Raw genomic sequence first — 7,134 nt, forward strand, 5'->3', positions numbered from 1 at the left:
ATAAATGTCTCCTAGCAATCTTTGGAAGTCATTAATAGTCTACAATCTATCTCTCCTAATTTGCACTTTTTGGGTTCTAATTTTTTGTAAACGTATTTTATAGTCTAATTAATTAATAGGATATCCTCTTTGTATTTTTCAGGAGCAACTCATAATCCCCAACAAAGCAAAATTTTCTTTACTTCTTCAAACATTCTTTCTCAAGTATCTACATTTGAATCAGATAGCCAAATATCATCCATGTAATGGTAAACTATAGATTCAAGAAATTGCTTTCATATCATTTCCAATGACTAACTTATAAAATATTGTCATAGGATGGGAATATTTAGCATTCCCTGTGGGAAAATCTTCCACTGATATCTTTTAGCAGGCTGAGAATTATTATAAGTAGGCACTGTGACAGCAATTTTTTTTGTCTATTCTTGTAAAGATATAGTGAAGAAACTTTTAAATCAATAACTACAAGAAGCCATCCTTTAGGCAATAGAGAAGGCAGAGGAATGCCAGACTGTAGAGAGCCCATTGGCAGCTCTTAGATCTTTACCATCCTTCATTTTCCAGACTTCTTTTTAACAACATATACAGGAGAATTCCAAGGGCCGGTTGATCCTTCAGTGTGCTGAGCATATAATTGCTCCTGTACCAGCTGTTTTAAGGCCTGTAGTTTCTCTATTTTTAAAGGCCATTGTTTAATCCATACAGGTTTTTCTGTCAACCATTTTAAAGAAAGGGCTGTTGGTGCCTTTGAAATATCAGCAGCTGTTGTGGCCTGTTCTTGTACAACCTGAATGGTCAGTGATTGTTCTTTATAATATCTTGTAATATTTTTCCAAGAATCATACATTAATCTATGGCTTATTTTATGGCTGAGGGACTGTTAATCTGAGTAACAAATTGCTGTAACAAATCATGTCCCCACAAATTCATTGCTATGTTAGTCACATATGGTTTTAATATTCTTCTCTGTCCTTTTGGCTCTGTACTTTCAACCCATCTCATGCTCTGCTTTACCTGAGATAAAGTTCTGATCCCTAAAAACTGAACCTTTACATACTGAAGAGGCCAATTTGGATACCAAGATTTGGATGAAGTTATTGTTGCATTGCACCTGTGTCTACCAGACCTTCAATAACGTCATTTATTCTCATTTTTGATTTTGGTTTTTGTTCATTTATAGAAGTTTGCCAAAATACTTGCTTTATGGTCTCTTTTGAACTTTTTGTTCTCGCTTCTATAGCTGTCTAGTCATCCAGAGCAGTATGGTTTCTTACAATAGGCATCAGGTTCTTTAATCTCTGGGAAGTTTCCTCTATGGTGACAGGAAACAACTGAATCAGAATTAGCACAGGGGCCTGCAAGAGGCCCCTCATGGAGTTTCCTGATGGCAAAGGATTATCTTGAATATTCTTCATTAGCCTGAATAATCCAGAAGAGAGGGGCATTCTGAATGGATTATTCTTAGGAAAAAGCATTGTTTCTAGGAACACCCTATCTGCAATCCCTTTTAAGGTGACCTTGTTTGCCCCAATTATAACATTTGACATTTTGATTTTTCCTCAAACCTCTGGAAACCACTTCTCTTATCCACGTATTATCATGGTCATGAGATTTAATATTAATTGTATCTCAGATCCATTCCTTCAAAGGTGCTGACCTTGCTTTTAATGGCCTAATTATCCTTTTTCATAGAGAACTGGCATTTTCAAAAGCCAAAGATTCAGTTATTATTTGTCTAACTTCTGAATTTAATATTGTTCTACTTACTGCTGAAGTCAATCTTTGTAAGAACTATGTAAAGGCTGCCTTTGTATAACTTTAGTAAATGACTCAATTTTCTTTCCTATTTTTTCAATTCTGTCCTAAGCATTCAAAGATGCTGCATGACATGAATCCAGGATGTGGTCACCATATACAGCTTGCCTTCTATAGTAGCATAGTCTCCTTCTCCAAGAACTTGATCTTGGGAGATTTCCCTACCTCTAGCTTTACTCCATTGTTTAATAATCTTAGCCTCTTCTCTGAACCAGGTACTCCATTGTAATTACATTGTAACATTGTAATTATGGACCAGGTAGGCTCTAAAACACGTTTAACCAATTCTATCCAGTTTTGGGGGATAATTTTATTATAAATTTTATTATAAACAAGTTTAGCATTTGCTTCACAAAAGGTGAATGCAAGTCATATGAGACTATTCCTTCCTTGAATCTCCTTAAATCTAACACAGGAGTTAGTTAATTGGCATAGGAGTCCAGTTAGCTGTAACAAAGCCTCCATCACTTGTGGATTTCTATAAGGTTACTGGATATATTAAGGTTGGTTGTTTGAAAACCTTAGGCTCTCTATTCTTATAATGCAATGCTGAAATTGGTTCTCCATTAAATTCCTCTGTCTGGATTTGAATAACTCTGTGATCTGTTTTATAAGGCTTTTCTAGGACCTGTATCTTAGCACTCAGATTCATCAAATTTTTTAGTGATAAGACAAAAATGATAAAGATGATAATGTTTACAGTTGACATTACATAAATCCCATCTAAATTAGCTATCCTTTCTTTTAATCATTCCGTTTTCAAACTGTCTAGCATATTATCATACAGAGACCCAAACCCCTCCATTGTAATAGTTTTCCCCATTTTTAATGTGGGAAAAAACTCTTTTAACTGATCCCTCCCTGTAAGAATTCTCAATTGTCTTCCCAACTCCACAGATGATGTTGGTGAAGATGTGAGGCTTATTGCTGCTGTGTACAACAGTAAAAACCTGGCTGGATTTCAAGGCACCTACCAAGTTTGGCAGCAGCCCGAGAAGATGGTTCAGGGAGAGCCTGCATCCCACAGTGGGGGGGGGGGGGGGAGAGAGAGAGAGAGAGAGAGAGGTCTGAAAAAATGCTCAGGGGATTGTTTGGAAAAAGTATGTGTGGCATGGGGATTGGGGGGCTGCCCAAAGGCAGAACCATCCAGTCTAGGGCCAAATCCCAAATTCTCTCAGAAGCTTGGGGAAAAAAGAAAAGAAAGCCTAGCTGGATGGGACTGGAGCCCACGTGCAGCTCCGGCCTGTGCCAGTGGCTAAAAAGCCTCAGGCAAACAGCTTTTTTGTGAACTCATACCCCAAACATTGGACGCCAAATGTAACATGAATAATAAAAACTCAGAGACAGATATTGGGGTTCAACCTGAAGATCAGAGAAGCAAAACAGCCAAGGCATTAGAGAGTTTTTACCTCTATGAAATCTTCAGACTGATAGAGAGTGAGTTCCTGTCTCATCTACCTTCTATTCCCCTCTACTGCTGGGATTAAAGGTGTGCACCACCACCGCCTGGCCTCTATGGCTACCTAGTGTGGCTGTTTCGTGTTCTGGCCTTCAGGCGAGCTTTATTTGTTAAAATACAAATGAAATATCACCACGGTCTTTTCTGCCTACATGACAACTTATAAAACTGAGGGAAGGGGCCTCTCACTCTTTCTCCCTCACGCTTTCTTGGCTTGCTTCTTCACCTCTGGGCAGAACGAGCAGAGGACGGCAGTGGTGGGGCCTAACCTGTTCGGTATCAGTGAGCACTTACCCCTATTTTATACCTAAATAAATTCTTTTTTATTATAATTAAAAATTTCCACCTCCTCCCTACCTCCCATTTTTCTCCCACTTCCCCCACTCCCCCTCCCCCTCCCTCTCCAGTCCTAAGAGCAGTCAGGGTTCCCTGCCCCATGGGAAGTCCAAGGTCCTCCCCCCTCCATCCAGGTCTCACCAAGGCCAGCTGGACTGGGACTGATGGAGCATGTGATCAAACCAGACTCTCTGAATGTGGCTGTCAATGAGGGCTGACTGAGAAGTCAAGGACAATGGCACTGGATTTTGATTCTTCTGCATGGACTGGCTTTGTGGGAGCCTGGTTTGTTCCTAGGCCTAAATAAATTCTCAAGAACCGTTCCCAGACTCTTGTGGGTTCACACTGCGGGTCGCTCCCACAGTTGCAGATACGGCTCTCTGCTCCTGCCGTGGCTCTTCATCGCTATACAGGGCAGTCAACGCCTGCTCTTCCCAGTCCTAGTTTAACACCGGAAGTCTCCTGGGACCCAGGGAACCGGAAACAACTGGCTCGCTGGAGGGATGGTGGCTGCCTCCCTGCTTCTTGCTGTTTCAAGCCCATGGCTTCATCTCTCTTCTCAGGAGGAAGTAGTCCTTCCTAGAAGGTCAGTTCAGCCCTCTCAGGTCCTTCCTTCCGGGGTGATAAACAAATAAATGAATCAGAGTTGTGGAAAGAGGTGGTGGATGCGTACAATTCGCTGGTGGAATGGACTGAACCCAGTGTGCTCCAGGACAAGGCCATTAAGAAGTTCTTCATTTGGGGTCAGGGTGATGGCTCTGTAGGTAAAAGCACTTAACTGCACAAACCTAGAGATCAAAGTTCAGTTCCCATCCCCCACATGTGGGAAGGAGAAAATTAGCTCCCAAAAGATATCACCTGACCTAAAACACACATAATAATAGTAATAATAATAATAATGTAGACAATCCCCTCTTTGGTTGGTGTGATGGCTCACATCTACAATCACAGCATTAGAAGGCTAAGGCAGGGTGATCACAAGTTGGAGCACAGCCTGGTTTACATAGGTCCAGGCCAGTCTGAAGAGCAAGACCCTGTTAGGCTCAAACTTAACTATTTAGTTAAAGAAATACAAGTCCCCCACTAGAAGCACAAAGGAGGCCCAAGGACATTCCCAAGCCAGCTTCTGTGATATCTGTGCTTTGCATGGTCCTTTAAGAACCCACTCCACCCCCGGACAGTCACCCCCAGCTGATTTAGACTGTGGGTCTTTTCCCCAGAGCCCCACCAAAGCACAGAGGCAAAGAAAGTTGTCCTCACAGGATGAAGGGGAAGGAAAGCTTCCTTCCAAACAACCCAGTTGGATTGCCCTACCTAGGGTTGTGCTGTGCAGTGAGAGGCAGTGACTGTTTTGTTTTCGTTATTGTTTCATTTGTCTATCTGACTGTTCTGAGGGCCGTCAGAACTCTATAACTTGGGCCGTCTGGAACTCACTTATGTAGCCTAGGCTGTCCTTGAACGCATGGTAATCCTCTTCTCAGCCTCCTAAATGCTGAGGTTATAGACCCAGCTACCACAGCGGGTTGTTCTTAGAGTTTTCTTATGGATGAGGACACCAAAACATGGAGAAAATACCCCACTTAGTCAAAATCTTAGTCACATATCCAGGAATGGTAGAACTTTGACCAAAGCACCCTCCCAAGCCTCCTGATCACGGGTAGGCATGACTTCTCCCCAGGTAAGTCCAAAGCACCCTCCCGAGCCTCCTGAACACGGGTAGGCATGACTTCTCCCCAGGTAAGTCCAAAGCACCCTCCTGAGCCTCCTGAACATGGGTAGGCATGACTTCCTCCCAGGTAAGTGGTGGGTCCATGCCATCCTTTCCTGGTACAGCAGCAGAACTTCAGGATATCCCTCAACCCAGGCCACAGAACTGACAGCATAGCCAGGTTGTCTCTCCAGGGCCCCAGGACAAGAAAGGGAGCAGGGAAGAAACATTAAAGAGACCCACACCACACCCAGAGTAGGGGAGAAGTCAATCCTCCCAGAACCTCCTAGCCCCGACTCCCATGAGCCTGGCTTCCCTCAGAACTTCCTGAAAGAGAAGAAAAACATTTCTAGGTTCAAGTTCATACAAGTTCAGGGACCAGGACCTAGGTCATTTCAAGTCTCCATGAGATCCCTTTCCTGGGTTCAGGAGTTGAGTGGAGAAACCCAGAGGCTAATGGAGACACAGGGTCTCCCCTACCAGAACTGAATGTATAGCCAGGGACCACAACAGTACAACCAGAATGTTCAGGGCACAGGAAGGGTTTAGCAGCTCAGACATGGGGCAGTGGAAAAGGTTTCCAGGAGGAGAAAATGCAGCCTAGGAAAGAACCAAGGGAAGAAGCTGAGGTCAGGACCAGAGCGAGTTCAAGCCCACAGCCTTGATGGGGATGAGCCCTGCAGACAACTGATGAGGGCCACCGGGGATGGGGAGGTGGCGCACATGTTCGATGGCACATCAAGGGTACACCGGGGAGTAAAGGACTTTCTTGATGACCGTGGTGCTCAGGGTGACACCACAGGAAACACTGGACACTGCAGATGTTCCCCAGATGTGCCCCAAGGACAGTGGGATGGAGAAATGCACAGATTACATTTTGTTGCTTTGTTTTGCTTTTGAGAAGGTATGATAGCTGGGGGCAGAGTTGAATTGCTGGTAAAGGAATGGCACAGAAGCTATACTTGCCATGGGAAACCTCGGCCTCTGCCTTCACCTCTCCTGCAAACGCCCTTGGAACTCATTTCAAGGCTGTTACTGAGCATCTGCACTGAACTATGCACCTGCTGGGATGTTTCCAGTCAGGAGTGCCAAGGCCAGGTCAAGGCTCCGCAGTCGTGATGGAAGGGTAGCAGGAACCTGGTTTGCTGCCCTGGGTAACACTGAGCTGTGGACTGAAAAAAGCAGCCTCCCACAAACCCACATTCCTGTGGAGAGCTGCGTGGAGCCGCACCTTGAAAATGGCGCTGGCTTCGTCCGTCCGTCCGTTCCCCCCCCCACTCCCCACCCCCCCGCTATCCCATATTTGGCTAAGGCAGGAATCACAACATGATTGTAAGCTGCTTGCGAGTAAGTGGACCTCTGGACAGTGCCCACGCGGCAATCCAGGATTGGCGGCCCAGGCCTACTTAAGGGCTGGGAGGCGCTTGCCCTGGGAGAGAAGCAAGAAAGAAGCCATTATAACAAGGTCATGATTAAACTGTTTGCAAGAAGAGCTCCGGTGTCGCGTCTTCCTTGCTGGCGAGGCCGGCGCGACACATTCCCAACACAGGGGATCCGAACTAGTGACAAGAGGCCAGTCCTTGGTCTGAAAGGAAGCTCAGGCTCATGAGTGGATGGGACTTGGAGGTGGCAGACGTGGACAGGGTGAGAGATGTGGTACCCAGTGCTTGTCAGAAGAGCCCCAGTGCCGGTGCACAGCACCACCGTGGCTCTGAACATAGACTGTGAAGAGGGGAAGGCAACAGGGGAACTGGATGCTGTAACACTGCCCCGCACAGCTGAAGAAACAGGTGCAGAAAGAGGGTAGAGGAAGGAA

This window comes from Myodes glareolus, chromosome 19, assembly GCF_982192425.1.
Source record: "Myodes glareolus chromosome 19, mMyoGla1.1, whole genome shotgun sequence".
Classification (NCBI taxonomy): domain Eukaryota; kingdom Metazoa; phylum Chordata; class Mammalia; order Rodentia; family Cricetidae; genus Myodes; species Myodes glareolus.